Here is a 19,511-nt window from a genome sequence, read left to right as displayed (position 1 = left end):
AGAGAAAAGCTAAAACGCAGTGAAAGAGTGAGCTGAATAAAAATGGAAGAATAAAAAAAGAAAAAGATGGATCACATGTAAAGACTGTTTTATACATCCTGTCTCTGCATTAAATTTTCTTTGAAAACAGACATAAATTATGAATCTGTTATCAGAAGTGGGTCATTAAAGGTACGATAGAGGTCGGCAATATCTCGATATTTAAAATATATCGAGATATTTTTTAAACACTATATGGATTTTGATATATTGTATATATCGATATATTGTTTATATTTAATTCTGATTCCGCCACTTTGCTTGTTTGCCTTCTCTGTGCTGTGCTCATCCCAGCTCGCTCGCCCTCTGCCTCCTTGATTTTGTTCCCCCTCCCCTCGCGTGTACAGAACTAGTCAAAAAATGTATTGGAGATATGGAGATACTTCGGTTTTCAGACGTCGGGCTAACAGCAGGCAGATGTCTACTATAGGATGCAATCGAGGAATCCAGTCATAACAGAATTTACAGTTTAACATGGTATGTCACAAAATTTGACAAATTTTTAATAAATTAATGAAAAGTAGGTCATTGCACTTACATCAAATCGCGATAAGGACTAATATCTGCAAATATTAAGCCGGAAAAGTCTATTTAAATATGAATCCTGCATGTTCTGCCTGTCTGTGTTAATGAATGGCGCAGAAGCACAGCTTCCGTTTATTAACATGCACTGAAGCACGCGTGACGCTTGTCTTTCGTCTCACTAAATAAGGATGTAAACACATGAGGAACATCTCCAGAAGTGCTCTGAGAGTCACTTCATGAGCTTTTGACCGTTTGATTTGAGTATAACTAGCATCATATATCAAATCATAGACTGTAATATCACATACAGAGAACTGTAACGGTAAACCCTTCAAAATAAAAGTATTTGCCAGAAATCTATTACTATTGTTCAGCAGAATGTACATAGCCCACTACTACTACTACTACTACTATTGAAATGAAAAGAAAATAATTTTTTAAGGAATAAATCACACAACATTTCTTCCATATTTTATTTTTAATAGTAAATCCCCCTTGTTTACCAAAAAAAATGAAGTTTGCTTAATTTTAATTAAAAGATAAACTAAACGAATGTTTTATGCCTTCATTTGATAACCAGAAAAATTTAAATACAAAGAATTTCTGAAGGAAAAAAACATTTCACATAAGGCTATTTAAATAATTTTTATTAACTAATTAAGTTGTTTTTGTGCATTTAAATAATTACACATTCTAAAACACAGAATTAGGTAACAATAAAACATATGGTGAAGAAAAAAAATTTAACGTTTCATAGGACCCTAAACAATGTAATATTTGGCATATTTGTTTTTGCAGTAGTTTTTGGGGGTTTATTTTTCCTGTAAAGATATCGAGATATATATTGTATATCGTATATCGTATATATCGTATATCGAGATATAGCAAAATATATCGAGATATATTTTCTGCTCCATATCGCCCAGCCCTAATACAATATTCTTTGTTGTATTTTCCAGTCAAAATAACAACGTTCCCTTGGAATTCTTCAGCTTTTAAGAACTGACGATTTCTCCAGTAGTGGGTGGAGCTAATCCACAAATGGCAAATCTCATTGGCTGGTTCTCATTTATTATCGTGCCTGCATTGATTTCAGCAAATCAGTTCGAACAAACGCACACAACCTGATTAATATTCATGAAATAATCCTTACTGCATTTTTTATTGTTCTTATTAGTAGAATTCATATCATTATCTTATCAGAATTTTGGTTTTCTCCCAATAATTGTTTTTACAGAAACACTGAAAATAAAGCAGCACCACCACCAGTCCTAAGTTCATTTAAAATGACAAATATGCAAGTTCTATTATTAAATAATACTTTATTATATATTTATATTCTACAGAACAACAAATTCAAACATGCATAAATGGCTGTTGTGTTTCCTCCTGACTGCTTGCTCTGCTGTCTACCCGCTGCTGAGCTCTGCCTGGATCTGGTTTTCTCGTTTTGCTGAGCGGTGCCAGCCCGAGTTATTTTCTGTTCATTTCCAGTCCATTCTAGGACTGTGCGATTAATAGAAATCGTCATAAAATCACGATTTGAGCGTGCACGATTTCGAAATCACTTTATAGCATGGATTTCCGCAGCCCTGACCTCCCGCAGTATGCTATCCGAGCCAATCAGAATGCAGCGCCTAGCGCGAGAACAGAACAGACTGGGCATATGCTTAACTCCAGGTTCACACACTGTCTGTGATGCGCCTTTTTTCTGAGCCCATGTTAACGGATCAGAGCATTCACACTGCAAGCGGCAAAAGGCTAGAAATAAAAATGTGGAAAAATAATTCATATCTAACACATGAGCACAGAGAGAATTGTGAGTGCACAGGACGCAGTTTAAGTGAGAGGAGACACGTTTTAAGTGTGCACACTCTTTCCATGCATAGCAGTGTGTATCTGAGAAAGCACGTCTGGTTTTGTGACAGAGCAGAGGAAATCTGAGTGTGAGCAGAGAGAATCACGCTTGTGCGTTTTATTTTAATGTGCTTTTGCGTTAAGCTGACCGCATACTGTTATACAACACCTGAGGCACCGCTACAATTAATGAGATCTATGAACAATGCATGGCAAAAAAGAAAATAAAGTTTTTTTTTGTTAGTTTTTTTTGCCATAAGTCTGTACATTTTGTTACATCTTTACTATAGTAATAATTTTAACTTATGTCTGTTCTAGAGACGTTACAACTTTTTCATAAAGCTCTAATTTTGTTTTCTTTTGGGAATATGTTTCAAATTAATCCTGAATGCATTTATGACTGTAAAAGCATATTGTGTGTCACAGTCGCAAAATTGATCAAAGAAATCGCGACAGGTTTTTTTTGTCCATATCGCACAGCCCTAGTTCATTCAATAAATACAATTAACAATCTAGCTTCTGAGTACTAAGTTATTAACCCAACAATAGTGGGGTCAGTTAATTTTGCAGTTAATTTTGCAGCCAGTTAATTTTGGGTCGTGCAAACGTGTGTTTGGTGATGTGGGCCGCGAGTTGAAAAAGGTTGGGAACCACTGGATTAGATGGTTGAAAAACACTTGTTAGTGGACAGAGCTCAGAGAGTTATAAACAAATGGATCTGAACGACTTATTTATAAAAGACAGTAAGCATTCTGAAAGTGCTTACAGAACATCTTATGCATGAATAGACACCACTCGGACATGCGGTACTCTTAAAAGGGAAAGCACCCTTCAAAATATGACACTTTTAAATCTTTTACATCTTACTTGTATGGCCATCACTTCATAATTACAGCTTGAGGAACATCTAAATAGCTTCCCAAAATAACTTGAAGGCAGCATTAGGCAGCAAGAGGTACAGGTGTGTTCTTCAGAGTGAAGCTGTAGTGTGTAAAAACAGATGATAAGAGAGAATACGTGTCAACATGAAGAGTGCTGCTGTCAGCTGGAGGACAGATAGACACGCTCACACAGGTATACAGAAGATAAATGCTTCCCCTTCACACATTTAACAGAAGACATTCAAGGGCAACAAGTCACGATCAGACGCTCTCTGCCAAAAGTGCTTCACTTTTCTTCCTGTTTCTACCAGTCCTCTCACCAATCAACCACATTCTTCCTTTCTAATGCTTTATCTGCACTCTTGATTTGCCTTTCATAACTCTCTATCATATCTGTGTGGAGTGGTGTGAAGGAATACAGTCTGCATTTACACATTCACATTTATTTCTAACAATATATTTAAATTTAACAATCATTTTAATGTGGGAGGGACTATGACTCATTCAGCTGAACTTTAGCTTGGACTGCAGTTAACTTAATGTTATATTTTTAACACATTTTAATTTTCTCACTAATGGTTTTGAGAATAAAATAATTGGCAGACCCCCTGCTGAAAACCCTCACACTATGTGCAGCACTACCTCTCATAAAACATTCATACACTTTTTTTTGTTGGCTTAATGAGACTATTAGATCACATGTGTGTCGCCACACAGAGGATTAGAGATGAAAAACTTCTATAGGGCATTGTGGGGGGGTAATGCAATTCATGCTTATTGAGCTTTTTGGATTGCTTGCCAAGTGGGGATGTAGATGTACAATTCATTTCTACATGGCCACATAAAAGTGTCTCTGCACAACCAAAATAATTGTGATATACATTTCCTTTACCTGCAAACATAACAGTTTATTTCAGTGGCAATCCTATTGCTGGGCAGCCACATGTTCTTTGTCACACACTTTTGGAAGGTGTTTACACGTTGGTATTTGTAATCACAGTCAACAGGCTCTTTACAGGCAGAGAAAACAACTACTTCTAGCTCCAAAAAAAGGAAGGAGGGTGAGACCGTTTCCTCAAATTTACTATCATTAAATAAATTGTATTTTTAATTAATAAATAATAATTTTCAAATAATACATGTGCAATAAGCAGGATTCAAATATATTTATATTCTAATAAGTAACAAAACAAAAACAAAAAAACTTTCTGAATAAAGGTTTCTTTTCAATAATTAATTTGAATAAATTTCAGGAAAAAAAAACATTCATAGAGGTGTATTCAAATATGAACTGCATTTTTTTATGTATTTTCGAAAAGAAAAAATAACTGATAAATATACTTTTATAATATATCTTATGCTAAGAAATCACATGCTTGACATGCAGTAAAAACAAATGTGCACAATGCAAGTCGAGTAGACTCAAGAATGAGATCTCAATTTAGTCAAAACTACACCATTCTACCCACAACAGATGAACATGTTCAAACAACAATAAAACTGCCTTTGCTTTCTCAGAAGACTGAGACTGATTAGAAGCACACATTTTCTGCAGATGACAAGAGTGATGGAAAGAGAGAGAAGCACTGAAATGAAAAAGAACCAAGACATCACCAGAGATGGATAAAAAAAAAACTGTCTGGTTGAATGAGTGATAAAGACTTTGACACTAACTTAATTGATTCTGCTCCTAAGAAGAAGGTGACAAAGCGCTATAACAGGCATCAGTGTGTATGTGCACGGCTGTCAGGAGGTATTCGAAGCAGGTCTATTTAGCAGCCAGACATCATATCTGATGAGAACGACATCAGAGCCCTTAGAGACACAAATAGCTTTGATCAGAAGCATAGCTCTCTACACTAGCAGACGTGTTGATGAGACGAGACCACGGGTCACCTGTCTGGATGGACAGCACAGAGGCAGAGTGAGATGAAGGAGAGCAAACATGTCCGCTCTGAGTGGTCCCTCTCATTGATGAAAAGATGAGACTGAAAGATGTCTTTTCAGCCACTGACACACACGCAAACATACACTCATCTCCACTAATGTTTAAAGACCCCATGAAATGACTTGATGTTAGGGACTTGTATAAATTAAGAACTTCAGATATCCAATGCTGATTTTCAGTGGGTTTTTCAGCAACAGTAAGAAAGCTCAAGCTAGGCCGGATTCTTCAGCTACAGATGGTTAGGCCTGTTTTGCCATCTGAGCGGGCCAATCAGTGATATGCAGATAAAAGTTGTGTCTAAGCCTCAGAGGACATGCCTACAACCCTTCGAGAGCCATCTGGAGAATTTAGCTCACAAAAATGTGGCTTAAAAATGGAGCTTTAAGGCAAGCCTCCAAGATAAAAAATAAAATAAAAAATGCTGTTTTTAAAAGAGAAGTCAGAGACAAAATCTGCAACAGGTAGGATTCAGTTTCCAGCACTTATTTATTTCAATGGTACTTATCTTATAACTCAAGGCTACAATGTGATTGGTTATCAAGGCACATCCAAACCAACAGTTACCCTGTCTTCAAAGGTAGAGAATATAATGATATGCATATATCAGCATTATATCATCGACTGACCACATTGCAATTTACCTATCATAGTGGCCATAACTAAAAAACGCTTATCAGTCAAAGGTTTGTCTACACGAGGTCAGAAGAGGAATGACAGACCTCTATAGCAGACTACAACCCACCAGGAATTTGAAGCAAGTGGTGCATTTCCAATCACTTCCAATGGTACATTTCCACTTCACTTTGGCTGCTATTAAATATCCTAAACCTTGCTTTGATTCAGTCAGAAGTCATGCTGACAAGCTCTTTAAAACTAAACTTCATGACTCCTGAACCATCTGCATCAGTTTCATAAAGTCACTCATTTTTGAAGAGAACACTTTAGCTTGTTTGGAATAAATACCTCACTCCAATTCAAATAGTTTATACTGCGAGATCCACAAATTACGATAACAAAGCTAGTATTAAGTGCTTCAAAATACATTCCAAACACACATATACACACATGCTCAGAGTTTGTTCATCTCTCACACACGTGTAACAAAACTAAGTCGGACACACACTTCTCTGTTTGTCTGCTGAGTGGCAAAGCTTTGGGATCAAAGGTTTTACAGATGGCTTAACGAGCAGTTAGACACATAACAGCGGGAGACAGGGAGGCAGAAAAAAAGAGAGACGGGGAGAGACAGGTATCTAGACAAGTCACAGAGAGAAAGAGTGACAGAAGATGACACCCAGAGAGGGAGAGAAAGTAGAAAGATATAGACAGGAGCAGAACAAAGCAGACCAAACGAAAAATATAGAAAATGATAGTTATCAACTTCCACAACAACACAGTCTGACTTTCTACTGAACAGCTGTCAGTGTAAAAAAATGTACTTACGTATAATGTAGAGCAGACAACTTCTAAACAACAACACAAGAACAGAAAATAGTGAAGGAGAAAGAAAAAAAAAACAGGAGGACTAGAGACCAATAAACCAATATCACCTTTTTATGAACAATACAGACTTTGTCTGATAACCAATTTTTTGTACTGTTATTACTATTTGTAATAACTACATGATCATTATGCTAAACCAATATCATCATGAATGTATGTATATTATATATATTTATGCATATATTTATTATTATTATGAATAATAATAATATTAAAATTATTAGTAAATTAATATTGTTTATATACATATATGAAGTGCATCTGAACTTTTTTTTAAGGCCAAGCAGGTCACTGGTAGACCCATTTGAGCTTTTAACTCAAAGACATGCAGCATTACTCTGCACCTTCAGACACTCCAGCACAACAGTTTCACAGGAATCCTGAGACATGCTGCCAACAGCCCTGCCTCATGAATATTCATCAAGCTCATTACCACACAAGTGAAGAAACACACCAGATTGTAGAAAGAGAGAGACAGATATACAGCACAGCCACACACACACAGACACCTTTTTCTGCCCCAAAACATTCTAGTAATGCCTCTATTTTCACTGCAGACTGAAATATACTAAGTTTTGAGTCTGTGTTTAAAACTTGAACAATAAACTGTGTTAGAACGACTTGACAAGGCACGAATACATCCTGACTACTTAGATGACTCCATCTAGTCAATTTTAGCATAGATATATTCTATGCTGTCTTTATATCCCACCATATTGTGTGGGTCAGCAGTTGGTTAAAAAGAAAAAAATACTAAATTAACAATGGCATCTGATGGAGCAGTTAAAAGTTGTAAGTTAATTTATGAACATCAATTTCATTAATTTCAACAGTCATTACATACTCCCTTGGATATTTCTAAAGCTAACTTCAATATGTTTTAGATCATTACATGTGACACCTGGAAAGCAGTCTGGCGCCTTCATTTAAAAGTGCTGTCCAGCAAGTCAATGACAGTCTGGACAGGAAGGTAACTGGCTGTTTGGACACAGATTTAAATGTTTTATACAACTCTCAGTGAGCATGTGTATGTGTGTGTTAGAACATTAGTGGCTGTTAGGGATCTAGAATCTCAAGTAGTTGACTATCAAACAGTCCAATGGGCAAGTCATACTCCCAACGCCTTCCTCTCTGGCACCCTCCAATTCTGCCCATCATGAATGTGCTGCCAAAAATACAAGGCTAAAAGTAGTCTATTGCATGACATCAAAACATTACATTTTGTCAGGCTCCCAGGGATACGCCCTTAGACAAAAACTCAAGATTTTTGCAATCTAGTGTCCCTAGTGGCTAGGGCCCTAATGACCTTAAGATACAGCAGCAGCAATAATCTTGTCTCATTTTAATTCAAAGGGTCCCAGACAGAGAGAAAAACAGCTCTCCATACATCACACTCTCCATGCAAGAAACTTTGACTGAGGTTATGAGTTAACTTCAGAGACAAAAAATATATACATTATATATATATATGCTACAAAAAAGAGAGTAAAAAACAGTGTGTTTATGTTTTTAGTGCATAAGGTTTACATGAATACTAATGAGGGCAACAATAATTCTGAAGTCTGGGAGAGAGAGGGAGAAACTGTATACAGTGTCTCCATGACAACAACAAGGGAAATATTCATTACTGAGTTTACAATTTGCACACTATAAGTCCTCCCAGACAGATATATAGCGAGATCCAGTTCATCGCTTTCTGTGGCTCCTTACATCCAACTATAATCGGGCATAAGTTCACTCTGATGTGAGCAAGGACAGAGACACTTGCATGCTCAGACAAGGAGCAGGAAAATATTTTAGCCCTCATATGGAGGCTAACACGGCATTTGTGACCCCAATCGACATTTCAATTTCCATCCTCTCATTTAAACTAATTCAATCGCCGCTACTAGAGATGTAACGAATACCGGTTTGGTGATAAATCATGATAAAATTCCCCACGGTTAGTATTACTAGGGATGCACCGAATGTTCGGCAACCGAAATTATTCGGCCGAAAATAGCCAAAAAAGCACTTTCGGTGTTCGGCCGAATAAGTAAAAAGGCCGAATAAATTTTGCCGAACAATGACGTTTTTAATGACGCAATCAAATAACCCGCGTAGAGTGATAGGCGCGCGCTTTATGCAGCAAACATGTCAGCAGTGTGGAAACACTTTAAAAAGTGTCAGATAAAGATGCAAAAACGGCCGTTTGCAGACATTGTTCTGGATTTGGGGAAGCCGCTAGGTGATGGAGACTGTCAGGTGATGCACAGCGCAGGAGATGAAAACAGCTCAGAGAGTAAACTGGCTCGTACTACAGATGAGCCGCGCACAGTCTGGCTGTCTGACATGTTCGATGAGATCCTCCAAGAGAATAACCCATTTGCAAGACAGAGGACAAGCTCGACTGCTCAACAGTTAGATGGGCAGTGTTGTGCCTGAACGCGTTCATTGAACGATAGTTCATGAACTCGTTCATATTTTGGGCGAACGTGAACTGAACGTGCTGTATTACTGCCTGATGAACGTTACTGTCAACTCGTTCATTCTGGTGTCTGTGAACGGCACGCTCTCTCAGGTTAACTTCGTTCAATAGGGTGCCAGATTTCTATAGAGCCTTCCTGGCGAAGCCCGGCTAAAACACACCGTAAACGGGTCTTAATATGTAGCGAAAAAACACCCAATCTGGCAACACCAGCCACCAGTGGCGCACAGTCGTCCGCCGCATGCGCGACGCGTCATCAAAAAAAAAAAAAAAAAAGGCGACAGCAGCATGTAGCAAGAAGGTGTATGATCATTTAAAAGAATTTTTTATGATGTTTATGACAATGTCGGTGAGAATGGGAGACAAAGCATTAAAGCAACAATGGGGAAATGCTGTCCCCTCAATCCTAATTTTAAACCCTGGTTGGATAAGGATTCAAAATTGGATATTATATGAAGATGAAATCTGACGCATAGCTTCATTGTTAAAACTGATAAAATAATTGCTGTCTGTGATTCTATATGGGCTGTGGCAATAATCAAGGCCGCTTTCCTGACCTGGCGCAGATGGCACGCAGGTAGGCTGCTTGTATGGGAAATTAATTTAAGATTTTATTTATATTTTGGATTATGGTAACACTTTATAAGTAGTTTCTATTTTTAACTTTAACTAACAATGAAAAACCCTTATTAAAAGCATTTATTAATCTTAATGTTAACATTTACTAATACAGTATTAAAATTAAGTATCACATTTGTAATTTCTGAATTAAAAAGTATCAAAAGTGGTAGGCCTATTTGTTAAAATTGTTAATGCACTTAAACTAACATGAACTAAATATTTTTTATTATCTTACATTAACGAAGATTAATAAATACCATAACAAATGTATTGCTCATTGTTAGTTAATGCAATAACGTTAACAAACATTATAAAGTGTTACTACCTATATTTTATATGTATTTTGTGAAAATTCTGAACTATTTTCAGTGTAGTAAAATAGTAGGCCTACACTGGGTTTCAACCATTTCATTATCTTGAAGACATTGTTCGTTTTGAAATGAGCAACTGTCAGAAAACTGCAATAAAATGTTCAACTATTCTGCAGGTACTTGTCTGCTCCATGCACAAGCACCAACAGTGAGAGACTGTTTAGTGCTGCATCTCATGTCCATACCTGCAAACTCAGAAGGCCTGAAAAAGGTGACAGATTGGCAAAATAAATGGAAAAAATGCGAAACACCGCGTTCGGTATTCGGCCTTCGGCCTTCGGCCAAGCATTTCATTATTATTCGGCTTCGGCTTCGGCCAAGAATTTCATTTCGGTGCATCCCTAAGTATTACCATTTCATATTTTAATTATCATTAAAACCGTATTAGATAAAAACAATTTGAATAACTGACGATAAATACTGTTCAGCATAAAGCACAGTTTTCCGAAACTTCTCACATGCCAACAGCATGCAGAGTAGTTTCGTCTTGAATGAAAACAGGGCGGAAAAACATGGGAGGTTTTAAAAGAGTACTAAGGGAATTATACAAATAAATATATGAATTAATTATATGTATGTACCTCTGAAAGTTCTGACTGGTTTCAGAAATGTTTCGCTGGCATTTTGTTTTCATCTTCACTCCATTAATACCTAAAGGAAGTGTTTTGATCGCAATACTGCTTTGTTCACGAAGGTTACGGGAAACGGCTCTAATTCAGCTTTTCAATAAACGCCACCTGCTGTCAGAGAGTGGATTTACCGAGACTTATATTTACATTCAGTCTATGTGCAGCTTCCGTCTGGCCAAAAACAGACCGAATTTGCATGCCTTGCTGTAAAGTTTGACCTGCTGATGAAAAACAAGCTTATGTGGATTCTACACATTTAAACAAACCGTGACCATTTGTGTCACTATAATCATGATAAAAAAAAGTGTTATAGCATTAACATATCTCAGCCCTCAGCCAGTTGTACGCTGTCCACTATTTTCTCTGTGCTCAAACAGCTGGAGCAAAAATAAAGACTCGTGGATGCAAAAGTGAACATAAGAGTCTTCATTTTTTCGAGTTCAAGCAAATGTATATGTTCCATTCAAAGTTCATTGAAGTATGCTGAGACATGAATTTAAATTGTTTTTATTTACAGAGGTAAACAAGGGTTTTGCTTAAAAGTTAAAACTCAAGAATGGATCAGTACCCACTGTTCATGATCCCGCCGGACCTCCAGAAGGAAGAGAGAGCTCATTAGCATTTAAAGAGACATACAATGAAACGGGTCAAAGAGCGTTGTTTTTGACAAGCTAAAATTACACATGACCACTGAGGAATTTTAACCAAAGTATGTTGCAGACATTTCATGAAGACTCTAAAGAATACTACAAACTTGTGGAAAGTGGGCATCCGATGTTCCCTTTAAGAGATTTGTTTCCTAACAACACTTTTTTTTGTTTCACAAGACATTAACATAACCCTGAATCAACAAAACGAACTAACAAATATTGCTAAAAGTGTGACTGCATGGTCTGGCTGACTACGTCCTGTATTAATGTTTCAGAAAAATCCTGTCATATGCGCACAAACTGACACTCACCCCTTATAAGCTACTACTAAATATTGTAGAAACGTAATTTTCTGTAAAGTTGCTTTGTAATGATTTGTATTGTAAAAAGCACTATACAAATAAACTTGAATTAAATTGAATTGAATTAACTGATGGACTGAAGGACTATGCCTTTAAAATCTTCAGACTATAATGTTTTATATCCTCTTTCAAATCCACCAGCTGTCTTTTGCATATGATTCAGACATTGAGAATATGTGGTTGTTCACTGGGTAAATTTTAAGCACCCACTTTATCAGGAGTTATTAAATAAATAACGATCCATGTTTATTACACCCAAGCAAGCCATTTACTACTGTTAACATTACTGATTATTTAAAAACAACAGCTTTAAAAAATTATAATAACAATCTGAATATTTCAGCCCAGCAGTCTGCTGCCTGGTCTCGGGTTCGTTCATAAATTACAACGGTTCATCATTTGAGGCAATTTGGTGCGTAATATCTTGGCTTTGATAGAGCTGCTGACTAATTGATGGATTACTTTATTTTCGAATAGCGGAAACTGCCAAGTCAGAGTTGCGGTAGTAAATCTCTCCGAAATGAAAGAAACCATCACATTTACCCTAGACTTTAATCAACGCCTAATGCAAGAGTTTATTCAGAGATGCTCCATCAGCCTCATTTTACACGGCTGATAGTTACAGGAAAGAATTCATCATTTCTGACACACCTGCTGAGACACCCCAGATTCCTCATAACAGCCACAGATTTTGGTGTTATTAGTGTAAATAAAATGTATATGTAACTATTCAGAGAGATCTGAGAGGCTCATTTTATAAATTGTATTAAATGCTAGAATAAAATGCCAGCAGTTTGGATGAATCCTAATGAGCATTTTTTAGGGACAAAAAAATCTGCAGAATTATTCAAAATAGATTTAAAGATGCAAATAGATATTTCATTGTGCTATTTTATAGAAGGAAGACAAAGCAGAACTCACATGAATATCAGTCAAGGAGAGATAGATACAGATACAATTCTCAAAACAGTGGGAATTGGGTCAGACTGATTTCAGGACATATGCTAAAATGCCAGAATAAATATGGAAATAAAGAACGTGTTTGCAACAACAGATGGCAGAAGTTTGAGGCTTTTAAAAAGGGCAGCATACCCAGAGTTTCACCATTTCAGTTGCATTATTATTTCATAGCTGGGGTTAAGAACTGGGCATTGGATAGATTAAAAAAAGCAAGTATCTCCAGAACTGCATTAGCTGTGAATTTTCACACAGTCTGTGTCTCCATAGCCCCTTTCACACTGCCATTCCGGCAAATACACAGGTAAAGTGTTCCTGCAATTGTTCCCGGGTCGCTAGATTTTGCACTTTCACACTGTCAGTGATGACCCGGTATATGTGCGTGCTTTCACACACAACCCTTGAAGATCCCGTAACGACACGTGACATCAGCGCGTGACGTGTAATGTACGAGTCGACAACGCTTGGCAAGTTATACTTTAACTGAAGCAAGCAAACGATCTCTGAGTCAGCACGGAAAGTGAGGAACTAACTGATCTCTGCTTCATTACAGTTTGCACATATGTTTTCGTCGCGAATGTTGATCTTCCTTCAAAACAGCCGGTAAAAGAGTCGCACGATAACGCGCGTCATCACTTCGATACGGAATTAGATCTGGCTTTTGTTCACACAGCGCTCGTTCCGGATCGATTACCGCAATGTTACTATGTCCCCGACCCGGGTTCGATTCGGTAATCAATTCCGGGACGTGGTTGCTTTCACACAGAAGGCGACCAGGCAATGTTACGGGAATATTGCGGGTCCGACGTGCAGTGTGAAAGGGGCTCATCTCTCTCCAACACACTCAAAGAATTGCTCTCTGTAACTGTATGAACGAAGCCACTAGCAAAAAGTGAGTGGGCATTTTCAGTTCATTCATATGGGAGTTAAAAGGCAGGATTGCACTAAAGACTGTTATGATGGACCAAACCTGCAGAAATTAAAAATGTATATAGATAAATATATAGATAAGTCAACAAATAAAATAACAGAAAAATAAAGAAAGAAAGAAATGGCTTGATAAAAACAAATATAGTGCATTTGTAACTTAATTTATACCTGAACTTATGTTTTATGTATTATTTGTAACTTTTATTTACTTATCTCATTTATTGTTATTTGTTCAATTAATTTATTATTTGTTTATTTTTAAATGTATTTATTCATGTGTTTATTTATTTCATTTATTTCCACATGTATTTATTTCCAGGTTTATTTATTCATTTATTTCTTTTAACTTTTCCTTGTGCAACATGTAAGTGAAGGAGGTGGTCCTTGTGGAGCTCCACTAAATCATTGCAAAACTTACAAATATCTAATGTCCAACATCAAACCAACTTTATGGCAGTGGGTCACATTTCCAAACCTTTGATGCAACTGGTTTACAATAAACTTATGCTCACAATACTTTTGGGAGTCTTTTTTCTGTGATTACAAAATGAACACAAACCTTAGAAACCAGTGAGTGTGACAGAGCATCAACCTACAAACTCATCAACGACATTGATGACAACGTCGCTTAATGTCAAAATTATTCATCTGAATTCAGTCACTATAAAATAATTCAACAATGTGAATCTGTGAAACTATCTTGCAACTTTCCAGTTGATCTGACACATCGCATAGAAAACTCCAAACTCTATCATTAGTTTGAACTGATGCTTCAGTGTGAGCATTCAACCAATGATTCACTGGAGCTCCGCAAGTACAGCTTCCCTTATGTCCATGTATCACGTGGAAAAGTAAAAGGAAGTAAAAGAAAATATTAATTTTATAAAAAAAATAAAATGTGGATATAAAATAAATATAATTAAAAAAATTATAAACACATTAATAAAAAGTACAAAATTATTCTTCGATAAGTTTGAAAGTTTAAAAACTGGATTTTTTTTTTTGTGTGGCCTTGATTTAGCTTCTTTTCACCAGAAGCACCATATATATATGTATATATATATATATATATATATATATATATATATATATATATATATATATATATATATATATATATATATATTAGGGGTGTCCATGGTTAACCGGTTAACCGATTAACCGTTAAAAATTGTGTAACCGAGTAAAACATTTTGCTCGGTTAAGTGACGTCAATGGCGTGCATTGAATTTAGTTGTAATACATTTTTGCACCACCAGAGACCGCCAGAGCGCTCCCAGACATTTGTAATGTCCACAAGAAGAAGTCATTTTTCTAATATGAAGCGGGCTAATACGAGTGACGGGGCAAAATGCAAGTATTGCAATACAGTGCTTAGATATACTTCAAGTACAATCTCGTTGTTGTAATCTCAACAGCCAACACCCGGGCATCATTATGCCGGTCAGGACACACTGGATGCGTGGCGAAAGCATCTCAGCTGCGTGGCGTGTCTGTTTTTAATTCGGTTCCCATGTTAACAGGTTAGAGCTTGCCGACTGCCTGCGTGAGACGCGCGGCTCAGGCGCGGCTCGACGGGTGCATGCTAGAAATAGAACCGACGCCTTGTTGGAAGCGTTTCCAGGCAAAGTATAATAGGAAAATATGTTTATATGTCATTTTGTACAAAAATACATATTAATTCATGACATTTTGATATTTGAAAGTCTATAGGTTGACATAAATTCAGATATAAATGTAATTTAAATAAATAAATAAATAATTATCGATTTTCAAATATTGTACGTGTCAAACATAGTCATAGTCATAGCCTTAGCGAGGCGGCCGCGGAGTCTGCTTGTTACCTTTTGCCTTATACATTTTAGGCTTATTCTCAAATTCAGATTGTGTTAATGGGCGGCATTATTAGGCAGTTTTAATAGGACAATTTGACCGGAGAGATACAATTTTATTGGACATTCCTTTTTTTTTTCGGCCAATGTCCGGAAATTACTATGGTTATGGTTACTATGGCACACTATGGTTAACCGAGTATTAACCGCTAAGGGCCTCGGTTAACGGTTAATGAAAAACTTGAGAACGTGCAGCCCTAATATATATATATATATATATATATATATATATATATATATATATATATATATATATATATATATATATATATATATATATTACACACACACACAGTCAATTTTACACAACGAATGCATCCTTGCTGGAAAAAGTTTTAATTTCTTGACCTCAAGCTTTTGAACAGTACTGTGTCTTTAACTATAAATATTGTGTTAAATTAACAGATGTATTAAATTAACACAATATTTGTATTTAATGTAAACATACACAGCCATGCATTAAAAGCAATCAGAGTTCAAAATGACAACCATCACCTGTGCTGGACATTTACACCACCAAAGTGGCAAAACAGGTGTTTTTGGTGGTACCAAGCAGGTTTCTTCCACACCACTGAGCACATTGGGTTAGTCATATTACATGTGACAGGGGTGTGTGTGTGTGTGTGTGTGTGTGTGTGTATACACTAGAGGTTTCTCCAGCTCTGATATGATAAAGGGGAGTGTGTTCCTACAAACTCAACATAACATCACATTTTTCCCAAGTAAGTTACCAACTGGGGACCAAGAGCTGATCTGAAACCACCCTCACAAACAATCCGTGAGTGGCACACTGTTCCGCTTCACAAGCGCCCGAGGCAGCCCAACTTGTCAGCTGTTCATAATTTCTGCAATGCAGCAACCCATTCAACACGTCTGCGTGAACGCGATCATGAACGACGTTCACTTTCTGGCAAAGAGCGCCCCTGCAGCGTCACACTGCGCGTGTGCACAACCACGGCCCTCTATCTGGCAGGATGCGCTAGGTGTAGACGGCGCATGCGCCCTGAGATCATTTTTAGTCACATTCAATGCGGGATTAGTATTTAGCAAGTTCTGTGTCACTGACACCCAGGCCTCTGCCCAAAAAACAACTTACAAGCATTTACAACAATACTGGAGTACTGCAGTAAGTCGATGTGACAATGCACACAAACGCATACAGGGCATTTAACATATGTCCGTACAAAACACACTTAGTGAAAATAAATAAAGTAAACACAACACACTGGAGCAGGTGGAAAAGCAAGTCTGCTCATTTATAACATGACAGTTGTCATAAAAATCACCAATTTGATTACAAACTCTCAGTCATTTGTAGGTTAAAATGTTCCACTATCAATTCACAGAAATGCTTTGCTAAAATCACATTACATAGCTGTTATATAAGAGTCATAAAGTAATAAGGCTGGCAAGCGCAACAAGAGGCTAAGCTAGTTAGCACCACGACAGCAGCCTGAAACCAGCTGAAATATAACCGACACAGATCCTCTAAACGCGCTGTTTTCACTCTTACGAAGGTAAATGAAAGCTAAAATCGAAAGATGTGACTTCTCCTGATGTGTTGTGGTGTGTTTGAGTTTATTCACTTACCTTTTTGTTTGATGGTAAGCTGTTTTACCGTATCGGATATTTTTCTATGGAGCGGCTTCACGTCCGGGTTAACTCAACGACGGAGGACGGGAGCGCGTACGTATTGCTCGGGCGCGCGCGCTATGCAATAGTGGTCACACCAGTGTAAATATCAGTTTAATATCGGTGTAATTACTATTTTAAAGCAGAGATTCATATACTTCTAAACATTTTCCCTTTCATCTGTGGGTTTCAATGAAATGTATTAGAGAAATATAAATAGCAGTCTGAGAAATCTCTTTTTAATATTAATATTTAGTCATTAATATTTCGTATAAATTTATTATATAAGTAATTACTACTTATACCCTATTTTATTTATTTATTTTCTTACTATTTATTTGTCACTTTTTGTTTGCTTTGGTTTTGCTGCATTAAAAAAAACAAAAATAAAAAAACAATGATGACATTAAAGTATTTTAAGAGTTTAATTTAATTGAAATTTGGTCTACTCCATAGTATGGCAATAACTGCTGATAGTGATCACTCCTTTTTCTTTAAGTTATTATTATCATCATTAACAATAGTTTTATTTATTGTTAACTATGATGTTTGGGTGAATGTCAGATTTTCTCATAATGTCTTTTTGGCAGTGTTTATGATGGGTAAGATTTATTGCTAGTGCTTGAATGCATGCAATAACTATCACAAATTATTAAACAAGCAATCTCTCTCTCTCTCTCTCTCTCTCTCTCTCTCTCTCTCTCTCTCTCTCTCTCACTATCCTCTTTCATTTCATTTTACCATTCTTTATATCACACCCATTGTGTCATTCTGTGAAGGTCATTAGTGTGAGAGTGGGTGGGTGGCAACAGGTCGTGTGCGTTTCCCCTAATCCATGAGGTTATAGGAGTGTGGTGTTTGGGTGTTTTTGAGTGCATGTGTTCCTCTTCCAATTCAGGCTCTGAAGGGAGACATGAATCAATACCAGCAGATGTTCATGAAAAACTAACTCTGTTAAAAAAATAAAGAGGAAAAAAGAGCTGGAAGGAACAAAAAGGGAATAATATTTAGAAACACAAGGGAAAGAGAAAAATATGCAAGCCTCAAAAACCATGAATGTTTGTTAAACCTAAACGTGCGGCATAAACTCACTGTTTGCCATAGATGTGCCTGCGTATATCATAAAATAAAAACATAAACTTTTCATTATTGTGCTTTTATTTCAATAAAAGTTTTATCTTTTCAGTTGTTTGTGTTTGTTAGATCTTTTTTTCTTCATGGCTATATAAAGCTCTGTGAATTATTGCATGGACTGTGTGATATTAATAAACTTGCCTTGTCTGTGTTAATTTAACAATTTGGTAATCAAATGATCTATTTTTGATGATGGAGCAAAAATAAACAAACAAAAAAACTAGACATAACCTCATAAAACGAAAAAGGGCCTTATTTCAGTGATGCCATAAAAACTATTTTGGGTTCCCCAAAGAACCTTTCAGTGAACAGTTCTCAAAAAACAACTTATTTCTTAGTATGAAGAACATTGTATAATCTAAAGAACATTTTTTCCAATATTTAAAAACCAAAAAAAGTTTCCATAGATGTTAAATGTTCCTCATGGAACCATTGACATCAACAAAGAACCTTTATTTTTAAGCGCGAACTGTATCTGAAATGTCAGTTAGAGAAGTTATTAAACAGAAATTTTGGAAGAGTACGCCCATCTAATCTTCCAATCATCAAAGGTATGAAAACCAGCATCTTACCTCTTCCCATTGTTAGTTCTTTCGGCATCCCACCTCTCATCCATTTTTTTTAATTTTGCCTGTTATGGGGGCCAAACAGAGCTTGTGTCCTCTCTGAGCCCCTCTATAGCATACAGCAAGCCAAATCTGTTTATCACTTACGCTAAGATTATATGGGCACATGAACTTGTGAATTTCTATATATTAAAATCTTGTTTATTTAATTGTATGAAAGAAATATCACAGAAAGTATCTTTACTGAACTGAATATCAGTATGGCTGTGATTCGGCTGTGGCCTTGAGGTGCAGGTAATCAGCTGTGATGATAATCTTAATTATGTATATATATATATATATATATATATATATATATATATATATATATATATATATATATATATATATATATATATACAGTATTGTTCAAAATAATAGCAGTACAATGTGACTAACCAGAATAATCAAGGTTTTTAGTATATTTTTTATTGCTACAAGGCAAACAAGTTACCAGTAGGTTCAGTAGATTCTCAGAAAAACAAACAAGACCCAGCATTCATGATAT

At 36.4% G+C, this 19,511-nt stretch overlaps 1 protein-coding gene across 2 annotated transcripts in view; it reads right to left on the bottom strand.

Moving 5' to 3' along the window:
* Positions 1–17,343, bottom strand: part of spop (speckle type BTB/POZ protein) — a 66,644-nt gene extending 49,301 nt beyond the window's left edge. For both annotated transcript variants that reach the window (XM_052543968.1, XM_052543958.1), the window contains exon 1: positions 17,223–17,343. The gene's annotated coding sequence lies outside the window, so the exon portion shown is untranslated. The remainder of the gene's footprint in view (positions 1–17,222) is intronic.
* Between the last annotated feature and the right edge of the window lie 2,168 nt (positions 17,344–19,511).

Source organism: Carassius gibelio, chromosome A3 (genome assembly GCF_023724105.1).
Source record: "Carassius gibelio isolate Cgi1373 ecotype wild population from Czech Republic chromosome A3, carGib1.2-hapl.c, whole genome shotgun sequence".
Classification (NCBI taxonomy): Eukaryota; Metazoa; Chordata; class Actinopteri; order Cypriniformes; family Cyprinidae; genus Carassius; species Carassius gibelio.
The sequence above is the reverse complement of the archived record's forward strand: the minus strand, read 5'-3'. Positions and strand labels throughout refer to the sequence as shown.